Here is an 11,850-nt window from a genome sequence, read left to right on the forward strand (position 1 = left end):
TCAAATTAGTTCCGGAATACAGTTCCAGAATCCAGTTTCAAAACGCAGGCTCTGAAATCTAAACCTATATTGCGGAACTAAAATCTGAAAATGGAACTTTTCGTTACGACTACCGAAAACCAAATGATGGCAGGTGCTCTCTCCGTCGCTGCTCCCGTGATGGCAGTCTTCTCGCCTTGAAGGCCAGCAAGCGAACGAAAGTTGCGACCTGAGCGTTTGAGGTTTTAACCACGCAGAAGGTGCACTTCCGTCGCTGCTGGTTGAAGGTTTAACTCCCACGACGTCTGCTTCCATCGAACGCACGAAAAGAAATGATTGATTTTCACCACGGTTCCCCTTTTATACGCATTCAGTTGAAGATATGTGCCTGACTACCTCAAAATCGTCGTCCTTGCGCGAAAAACCCAAGCGAAAGTAAAGAGTTTTCCGCATTATTTTGAAATTTTGAGAAAACCTAATTTTTGAGTTGTTTGTGGTTATCTCCCACTGTTCAAAATATTATCCTAAATTCCTGATCATATTTTTGATGAAATGGTGAAAGAATTATGTTGCTGCCATTAATACAAGTCGAGATATTCACGATTAAGTTCTGCCCATTCTTCCATATGGCTAATTTTGAAAAGGCACCCCATAGTAAAGTAAGTCGTATTCACGACAATAAAAAATGAAACCAACACTACACAGTACTTAATCAAAAGGAAAAGAAAAAACTTCTACCTTGAAATTGTTGTCTATCTCTGTTGCACTGCCGTGTTGATCCTCGTTGCTCTAGATTCTTGTTGGATGTATCTGGACGTTGATACAACGCTGAAGCTAACTGTAGCGATAGAATACGATGTTATGCTACTGCTACCTGACATCCAGCACCACACCTCTCAAATCCATTAGTCATTTTATAAATGAAAACCATTAGTTAGAGCGAAATCTGTTGTTTTTTGTTCGATATCGTATATCGTGATACATTTCGATTGTGAGTCAGTATTTACCAGATGCACAAAAGTGCTTGAGCGGATGGTAATGCTGTCAAGGTACAACCGAAGATAACGAAATGTGAACATTCCATATTAATAGTACTAGTGACTCATCATATCAAACAGATGCTAACACAAAGATAAATAAAACGATAAAACTAATCTATAAATGATTATATCATACCATAGAAGAATGTTCCCAATTCTTATCCGTTGAAATATGATGAGCGGCCATACAAAACCTATATTGGAAAGCTATTAATTCTATTTTTGTAATCATTCTTTATTCTCGGTTAAAACACAAACCTGAACTTGGAGAGAAATCACGAATAAAACATGCAAATCAAGAACACTGGTGGAATCAAGAAAGAATTAAGAATAAAGAAAAAATAACAGGAAAAACTAAATAAAAACCAAACCTAAGAAGAGATAAGATAAGAAAAAATACCATTAAAACACCAAACAACCAAGGTAAGATATACGAATTCAAATAAATACTAACATTGAATTTTGTCCAGCAAAGAAGAACCATCACCCTCAAATTCCTCGAAATCGGACGGATAAAGGCCGTCATAAACTGATTACACAAGATAAGCACTGCTAGGGCGCTTTTCAGCAGTGGCGATTTCCTTAAAATTATTTTAGGTTTCGCTAAATGCATATAAATGAACCTCACATATAAACACTAGGATGTAAACCGGATTAAAAGAATGATGAGAAATGGAATATAGAACTCAACTGAACGCAACTGTAATAATATAGAATGACATCAAAGACACCTAAGAAACACAGTTGAACCTTTGGAAATAAGGTAAAACAAGATATAAACTGTGTACAAAGGTAAGCAAATCAACAGTGATAAATAATCAACAATGTTTGATAAAATTATTATTTACCTGGGCCAGTTGTCAATTTCTCAGGCGAAACGACATAAAATGGAATTTCATCCGAGCTTGCATGACACAAGATCAGAGCATACCAATTAAAGCTTCAAATCGTTTTATGGCACTTTTTGTCTTGCTGTCTAGCAACAACCGTTAGCTTTAATTTCACTTAAATTTATAGACTCGTGTACTTCCAACAGCTTCGCTTTTGCATCGATTGACCAATCAGAGCGATGCTTTCCTATTGATATATCGCTTACTCCTTCAAAACCGTCGTCAATGGCAGGGAAATCCGGTATGCCGGAGATTTTTAGCAGACAAAATAGAACATTGCTCGCTACTAATCAAAATTTCAATCATTTATAATTGAAAATACGTGGCTTGATACATTCAAATCGAAACTTAGAGATATTTCCAATTAAATGATGAAATAATATCAATAATTGATACAAAATATACTGAGCTGTGAGTGTTAAAAATCTGACCACATTTCTACGTGTATTTTTCCTTGAGTTTCTAATTTGCACCCCTATATAGAAAATAAAGATGTGTTCCACATAACAAAAACCCTTCTTAATCCACCTAGTGGTGTGATAATGCCTTTCTCTTCTTTCATAACAGTCTCATGAAAATATGTTTCATACTTTTATTAAATAATTTTGGATACTAATTTTGACACCAATTGATTCAGATTGATTCGAGTAGTTCACAAAAGCATGCTTCAGTGTTTATGTCACACAGTCAGCATCATTTTTCCAAACTAGTGCTTGACATTTGCGTTGCCTATTTGTAATCAGTTATGCTAATCTAAAAAAAGCCTTCTTAGGCTGTGAACCATTTCGCGGTTAATTTTACCTTTTGGTTAAAATCTGACACTCGAGTGGTTAATTTGATGTTGTCAAAAATAACCCTGCTCGAGAGCATGGTTATTTTTGACAGATCGATAGTTATTTTCCAACATTGAAAAAAATCTCGCAATGAAAATTCTAATACTAATTCTTTAGTTGAAATTATTTCCAGTGGAAAATAAACCCAAATAACTTTCCGTCCGTCAAATTTTGAAATGGGCCACAGTTTAAGTCAAATTTAACTACTCGACACCAAATAACCACTCAAGTGTCAGATTTTAACCAAAAGTTAAAATTAACCGTGAAATGGTTCACAGCCTTAGTCCACTTAGTGGAATTTTCATATATCTTGAAAAATCACCATATGGGGGAGTACATGAAATTTTCGAAATCGAAAAAAAAAATGTTGATGCCAAAAGGCTTAGAATTGCATGAAACGTCGAGATTTAGTGTCATCTCGAAAACATTTTTTTTTGAAAAAGTCGACTTTTTAGGACTTAGAAAAAATATAAAAGTCCCAGAAAGTTGATTTTTTCAAAAAAAATTTTTTTTGAGATGACACTAAATTTCGATGTTTCATGCAGTTTTAAGAGTTTCGGCATCAAAAAAAAATTCGATTTTGGAAATTTCATGTACTCCCCCCTATGGTGCTTTTTCAAGGTCGAAAATTGTCAAACCTTTACCACCGGGCAGCACCCCTTACGCATGTCCGATTTAGGTCAAATTTTGCATGAAGGCTTTTTTCGAGGTGCTTAAACTTTTGAGCACTAGAACTTAACGAAAGTAGAGGTGATCCTAAAATTTGGCACCCATATATATATATATATATATATATATATATATATATATATATATATATATATATATATATATATATATATATATATATATATATATATATATATATATATATATATATATATATATATATATATATATATATATATATATATATATATATATATATATATATATATATATATATATATATATATATATATATATATATATATATATATATATATATATATATATATATATATATATATATATATATATATATATATATATATATATATATATATATATATATATATATACAGTAGCTTTCAAACGAGCCCAAGTTTGTTAAAATCGGTTCAGTTATCTCTGAGAAAATTGAGCGCGTTCAAATTTAACGCTTTTTGTTGGTTACGTCACTTATACAATCATATCTCCGGAACCAAAAGTCACAGCCATTTGATCTTCGAACTTGATCAATGGCCCGACAAATATCTTCTAAAAGTGCACACACACACATACACACACACATACACACAGACATTTTCCGATCTCGTCGAACTGAGTCGAATGGTATATAACACTATGGGTCTCGGAGGCTCCGTTCGAAAGTCGGTTTTTCCAGCAATTCTAATACCTTTCTATAGAGAAAGGCAAAAAACAGTGACCAAGTGGGCACCATAGCCTAGGAACGTCTGTGTGCTGATTTGAAATAGAAGCTCATACAAAAAAAATTATCAAGGGTCCAGTGTAGAACTAAAGCAAGGGACTGCTGCCACTGAGACTACTTAAAAAAAAAAGGTACAGGTGTGTAATGTCAGAGACAGTCGCGTATACAGGGGGTTGTTTTAGGGGTTCAAACCCCCTCCGAAACTCAAAAAAGTATTATATTATGTAAATGGAAATTATGGAAATTGATCAACATGTTCTGAAACACCCCCCGAAATTTTTTTCTGGGTACGCGCCTGGTCAGAGACATAACTGGATGTCGTGAATACGAATAAAACTGACACTATTACTTTATACTTCCGAATATAAATTGTGCAAGTTTTGCCCTTTTACACTACTAGAATTTGAAACGATACACCTAAACTACAGTACAGATTAGTTACATTAAACATTCTGACACACAAATATTACGAAATAGTAAGAATAGTTTCTTATGATAAAATAATGGTGGTTAAACACTGATTGGATATAAACGATTTTAAATACTGTTTCGAGTTTAGAACTGTGAAAATTGCAAAAAACTGATCAAATTATCTTAGATTTGCACTACACTGATAAATTTAATTTTCGATTTACAAAGAAGCAATCTTTATAGTTCTTTAGGTAACATTTAGAGCCATTAAAAGGGCTGATTTTGCATAATGTTCCACATTGTAGTTCATTTTCCGTTGTATTTTACTCCAATGCAAACGACCACCAACAGGATGACGTAATCGGTCTTTTTCGAAGGGAAACTGGCTCTGCGACCTGAAGCACGACCTAAGCGTTTGAGGCCTTATAACACGCCTAAGACCTGCTTTTATTGCCAACTGCTCCACCGGACAACTGAAGTCCAAATGAGAGTTGCGACCTGAGCGTTTCAGGTTTTTAACCACGCAGAAGGTGAATTCTCCGAAGCTGCTGGTTGGTTAAAACATTCCCACGACGTCTGCTTCCATCCAACGCACAAGAAGAAATGATCGATTTTCGCATTTTTTTCATAAATATCTTATTAATCTTATTTTTGTGTATTACATCAACATTTTACAGTACAAGTGTTTTGACCCTTTGGCCTTTCATCTTTGTTGTTCATACGATTCGTTATTAATATTAGGTGTGTTAGTTACTCTTGTTTTACATACTAATGTTTAATCATAATATTTATTTTGATTATTTATAAAATGTCTACCTACTTATAACTATCCCTAACCTAATACGTACAAATTTTGAATTATTTGTATTTCCGAGATTGAGCACCTCTCTTCAAATTTCGTGCAGTATTGTTCGAATTTCTGTTCTAGTATATCCAGTGAGGCCATCTCATGTACTTCACTAGTCCTTGTCCAAGGGGGTAGATTTATGCCGTTTTTCATTGAAAAACACTGGTGGAGTGGATTGCTCTGGTTTTGCACTTTCGAGCAGAAATGCAACATTTTGACGGTGTTTCATTGCCATTTCTGCTCGAAAGTGCAAAACCAGAGCAATCCACGCCACCAGTGTTTTTCAATGAAAAACGCCATTAGAATCATCTTTAAGATCTTACTTTGAATGCGCTGAAGCCTAAGTTTGTGTGTTCGTGCACAGCCCCGCCAAACAGGGACTGAGTATTCAATTGCGGGGTAGATGATTTGTTCATAGACCGCCATCTGATTCTTCAGGCATAGTTTAGATGTTCTACAAATCAGCGGATACAGAGACCTAATGAGTATGCTGCATTTTTGAACGATTTTGTCAACATGTGACCTGAATATCAGATGTCTGTCAAAGGTGAGTCCTAGATAGATAACTTCATCGGACCATTGAATGACCTCATCACCGAATCGTATTCGGCATTCGTCTGATGGAACAAGTTTTGGAGATCTTGAATGTGGAAACAAGATGACCTGAGTTTTTGCTGCATTGATCACAATTTTCCAGCTTGTAAAATATTCAGTTAGAGCGTCCAGACCTGTCTGTAGTTTATTTTTCAGAGCATTAATGACACGACCTTTGTAAAGAATGGCAGTATCATCAGCAAATTGTGACAGAACACCACCACCCGGAAGAGGTGGGATGTCTGATGTAAAAATGTTGTATAGAATGGGACCTAGGATACTTCCCTGGGGTACACCAGCAGGAATAGTAAATCTTTCTGAAAGTGCATTATTCAGAGAAACCTGGAATGCTCTATCTGCAAGATAATTTTTGATAATTTTTATAAGATACATGGGAAAATTATACCGATGCAGTTTGAACACCAGTCCATCGTGCCACACATTATCGAATGCCTTTTCAATATCCAATATTGCCATGGCAGTCGTTTTGGACACTGATTTGTTTTGCTGGATGACGTTGTTAACTCTTGTGAGCTGGTGGATGGTGGATCTTCCTTTCCGGAACCCAAACTGTTCTTCCAGAAATATATCCTGTTCATCTGCGAAAGCAAGAATTCGCCTTTGTATTGACTTTTCAAACAGCTTGGATAGGGCAGAGAGTAAGCTGATGGGCCGATAGCTCTTGGAAAAGGAAGGATCTTTCTCCGGTTTCAAAACTGGGATAACTTTAGCTAACTTCTACATTGAAGGGAAGTAACCAAGCTCCCAGCACCTGTTAAAAATTTTAGCTAAGAAGACAAATGAGCGAATACTCAAATGTTTCAGCTCAATGTTGAATGTGTTGTCGAAACCGGGGGCCTTCATATTTTTGGATTTTTTCACAATAGCCATCAGCTCATTCGCAGTGACTCTACTTTCCTCAGGAACCAAGCTGTCTGATTGGTCAACCTCAGCTACGCTATCAGCAACGGCTCTTTCATGTGGACTAACAATGTTAAGTCCTAAATTGTGAGAACACACAAACTGCACATTTCATATCCTGAACGATTTTTTGAATTTTTATTAGATTTGATAGTATAGGCTGTTGAAAACAGGCTATTTTTCGAAAACGCTAAATTTCAAAAAATCATATCTCGAAAATTTCACGTAGCATATTGAAATAGAAAAAACCCTTCTTAATCCACCTAGTGGTGTGATGATGCCTTTCTCTTCTTTCATAACAGTCTCATGAAAATATATTTCATACTTTTATTAAATAATTTCTGATACTAATTTTGACACCAATTGATTCAGATTGATTCGAGTAGTTCACAAAAGCATGCTTCAGTGTTTATGCCACACAGTCAGCATCATTTTTCCAAACTAGTGCTTGACATTTGCGTTGCCTATTTGTATGAGAACAGTGATGCTATTCTAAAATAAAAAAAGCCTTCTTAGTCCAGTGGAATTTTCATATATCTTGAAAAATCACAATAGGGGGGAGTACATGAAATTTTCGAAATCGAAAAAAAAATTTTGATGCCAAAAGGCTTAGAATTGCATGAAACGTCGAGAGGCATGTTCGACTGTTGCTAATCCACTTATTTACTCCTGAAGAATAAACCCACACCCACAAGTTGGTGAGAATGCTTCCGTTGCCGTAGGAGGTCCCAGTGAATGGGTAAACACTTTGATAAGTGTGCCATGCTTTGTAGGTTCATGAGCTTGAATGAACGTTGAATATTAGCGCATTTTGTTTGACGTTGCATCCAGTGTTATTGTCATCGGAAGTTCGTTTGTTTAAAAGTCAAACAAAGATTCGTGTTGGAAACATTAACGGTGGAAAGCCAATTTGACCGATTCGCTTGTACAGTAAGAAATGTCAGAAAATGTTTGACAAATCCCGAAGGTCACCCGCAAATAATTTCATTCTTTTAACGCTACACGTTTTCATATCTTAGTCGCAAAGAAAGTTCTTCTCCCGCTAGCGTACAAGTCCTGGACCCCTGTTTTGCTTGGCAATAAACAGTTTCCAAGTAGAAGCAACAGAACTAGCTACCATGGAACTGCAAACAGCTGCAAAAAGACACTCGTTTGTTGCTGTTTATGCTAGCTGCCGCCGTTGTTGTTTTTGCTAGCTAAAGTTTGAAGGATTGCAACTTTGGCAGTTGTAGCAACTTTTGTACATGAGCTTTTGTTCCGACACGGTACAATAATTCGAAGCATGCAGTTGTTCTTTCCGATTAGTTGCTTCGTTTTACTCGAACGGTTCGAAATGCTCGCAGAGGTGTTTGTTACAGACTAAATAAGTTTGCTTTGCCATTTGTTGCGTCAGTCAATAATGCGAAAGTGTAATACGGATGTGTATTTTTTAAAAGAAAATATCGAAGGAAAAAAGTTTCGTCGTTGTGCACTTCGATTGGTTTTATTGCTGCGATGATTGCTGTGTGGTTCGTTTCCATGATCACCATGGGTCTATTTTCTTAGTGTACAGAATCATTGCATGGCTAGGTACTATGGATCCTACTGACACTAAGAATCCTTCCAGATCGGGGCTCGAACATACGACAACTGGCTTGTAAGACCAGCGTCCTATTCATTGAACCACCAACCCGGGATCTACGCGTTATCGACCAAATGTTAATGACTTCTATAACATGAAAGGAAACACATGATTTTTTTCTGAAACATCCTGCCTGGGAATAACATGTGGTTTAATATCATGCAAACTTTGATGCATGCTGCTACTAGAAACCAAGAAATCGACTGCATTCTCACATACATCTCAGCAAGGGATAGATTGTTAGTGAATGTCCGAATAATATTGTCGTGTATTTTTGATCTGGGTAGCCGGCTACCAAGAATGCGTTGAAATTTTATCGTGTTTTGTATTGATGTGTATTTCCTAATAAAAATACAACACTTGAAACGACCATTTGCCGAAACTCAAATCAAATCATTCGCGTTTATTTTTTGTCGTGAATACGACTTACTTTACTATGGGGTGCCTTTTCAAAATTTGCCCTCTGAGAGATTGATAAGTTTTTTATCGTGAATATCTCTTGTTGTATCTAACGATTCAACATAATTTTTGCTACACCCCATCGGAAATATGATCACAATTTTATGATGAAATGTTCAATTGTGTGACAAAATCTCAAATAATTCAAAATTAAACTTTTCTGAAATGTTTGGTGCAGGCCCGTACCCAGGATTTCGTTTCGGGAGGGGCCCAAAGATTAAAAAAATAATGTTACTGAAGATTGCTTATGTAGTTAATTCTCGATGTGCCTTTTACGAGTGTTTTTAATATACACTTTAAACTTTTCCACTGGAACTGTTATTGTATTACATTATTGTCTGAGACCTTCTAAATAAATATATATCTATTTTTGATTTCGGGAGGGGCCCGGGCCCCTTGGGCCTCCCCTCTGGGTACGTGACTGGTTTGGTGTAAACGAGTATCAAAGAGGATAATTCATAAAGCGCGTTTGCCTTTCTCGTATTTTTATAGCTCATAGCTCAGTGATCTGTGAAAGGATTAATATAATCTAACTACCAATAGAGTCGAAATTTTTCAACTTAAACGTGTATAGCAAAAGCATTGAAGTATTTCAATAGTACACTATTGAAAAACCTGTCTCATTTGACCCATGTTAACACCAGCCAATCAGAACGCGTTCTGAGGAAGAGAACAAAATATCTGCTGCTGTACAACAAATCGTTCGAGAAAAATGTTCCGAAAAGTGTTGAATATCGTAGTGGGTTCCTCAATTTGGTCCTTCTGAATACTAGAAACGAATTCCTACGGCATATTGATAGTTGATTTCAATAAATGATGCATATCCGAAATGAAATAATCGACATTAGAATTCTGTATGCAGCTATTTTTATAGCCGTAAGGACCGCCCATTAGTGAAAAAGCTACTAACGGAATCACGTAAAAAGAAAGCTCTTAACAAAACTTGGATCAGTTTGGATTCTATCACCACTGCTAGCAGATGTATTTTGTGTCGTTTGCAAAGCTAATTTCGCTTCCAACAAGAGCGATTACGACACAGCTGCCAGTCATTTGCATGGATGAAAAAACAACTATGGAGAGCATTTTACAAAATCACCCGTTCTAATGGCTCAAAAGTTTTCTAAAGAACTATAAGGATTTCTTGCTCGCAAATCGAAGGTAAATATCCTCAGTTTAGTGCAAATCTAGAACAGCTTTTTTAGATTTGTGCACTTTTCGCTTCACAGTAATCGAGATCAATTGAAGCCTTCTTTGTTTTTGTGAAAAATGTTCCAGAGTTTAATGTCGTAGAGAATTACGCAATTTGACGCTTCTGAATGCTAGATACGAATCCCTATAGCATATTGATAGTTTCGTTCAATACACATACACCAACCATATCAGTATCGCACCCACGTACAACAGTTCAGCCTGGAATTATATGACGGAAGTCAGCGGCATCCATCGGAATTCGAATTCAACTCATTACTCTCCATCACAAACTCTTTCATAAAAGGTTCTTTGCAGAGCTACCATTATTTTATTATAAAGAACTATACTGGTTATTTAATAATATTTGTGTTTCAGAATGTTAAATGTAACTAATCTGTACTTTAGTTTAGGTGCATCGTTTCAAATTCTACATACAATTTCATACAATTGATCAACTAATTGATATTCGGAAGTGTTAAGGAACATGTCAGTTGTTTTCGTATTCACGGCATCCAGTTATGTCTTTGACATTACCCACCCGCCTTTTTTTATTTCAAAACAGTACACCGAAGTCTCCATTTACGAACTAAACGGGGGTTCGTAAATGGAGGTAGTTCGTAAAAAAAGTTTACTTTATTTGGGATTTTGTTCGAAAAAAAAATTTACGTTATTTGGAATTTACTTCGTAAGAAAAGTTTTGTGTAATGAATGTGGAATGGGGTCGGTTCAAAATCCAAGATGGCGACTTCCGGTTTATCGATATTCCTAAAAACCCTTACAATGTGGGTATTTTCGAAACGGGATTGATGAGTAGATGACGGAAAAAGATGTTTGAAGTAGTTCGGAAATCCAAGATGGCGACTTCTGGTTTGTCGATATTCCTAAAAACCCTTACAATGTGGGTATTTTCGAAACGGGATTGATGAGTAGATGACGGAAAAAGATGTTTGAAGTAGTTCGGAAATCCAAGATGGCGACTTCTGGTTTGTCGATATTCCTAAAAACCCTTACAATGTGGGTATTTTCGAAACGGGATTGATGAGTAGATGACGGAAAAAGATGTTTGAAGTAGTTCGGAAATCCAAGATGACGACTTCTGGTTTGTCGATATTCCTTAAAAACCTTTACAATTCACAGTGGTTCAAAAGGGCAATTTCACGCTCTTAATTGATAACTCATAGGATCGTGGTTTTTAGGGTATAGTATCTTCAACAAAGTTGCTCAGAATGATAGATGGCATCTTTTGGCATATTTTATTTATGTGATTAATTCCCCTAAAAGTGAGATAAACATTTTATTTTAGCTCCGAGCCAACATAGGGGCTAAGTTACTTCAACAAAGTTGTGCAGAAAGTTATTTCAAACAAGTTTGCTGAAGATACTATACTCGTAACTTGAGTGTAATTCAAGATATAATGTATTTTCTGAAAAGGGTGTCCAAAAACCAGTTTTTGTAAGAAAATATATATATTTTCAATTTATATGAGTTTTTCATGTTATACAAAGTTTTTCATTTTTAAAAACTACACAACTTTCTCGAACATACTATGCTGCTATCATTTCAGTTTAATGAAATAGAGCAATTTTTCATGTTTTTTTAAATAAAATTCTAACTTGTCTATTATCAAAAGGCGCAGGAAGATGCAGATGAGAC

This window comes from Malaya genurostris, chromosome 2 (assembly GCF_030247185.1).
Source record: "Malaya genurostris strain Urasoe2022 chromosome 2, Malgen_1.1, whole genome shotgun sequence".
In the NCBI taxonomy this organism is placed as follows: domain Eukaryota; kingdom Metazoa; phylum Arthropoda; class Insecta; order Diptera; family Culicidae; genus Malaya; species Malaya genurostris.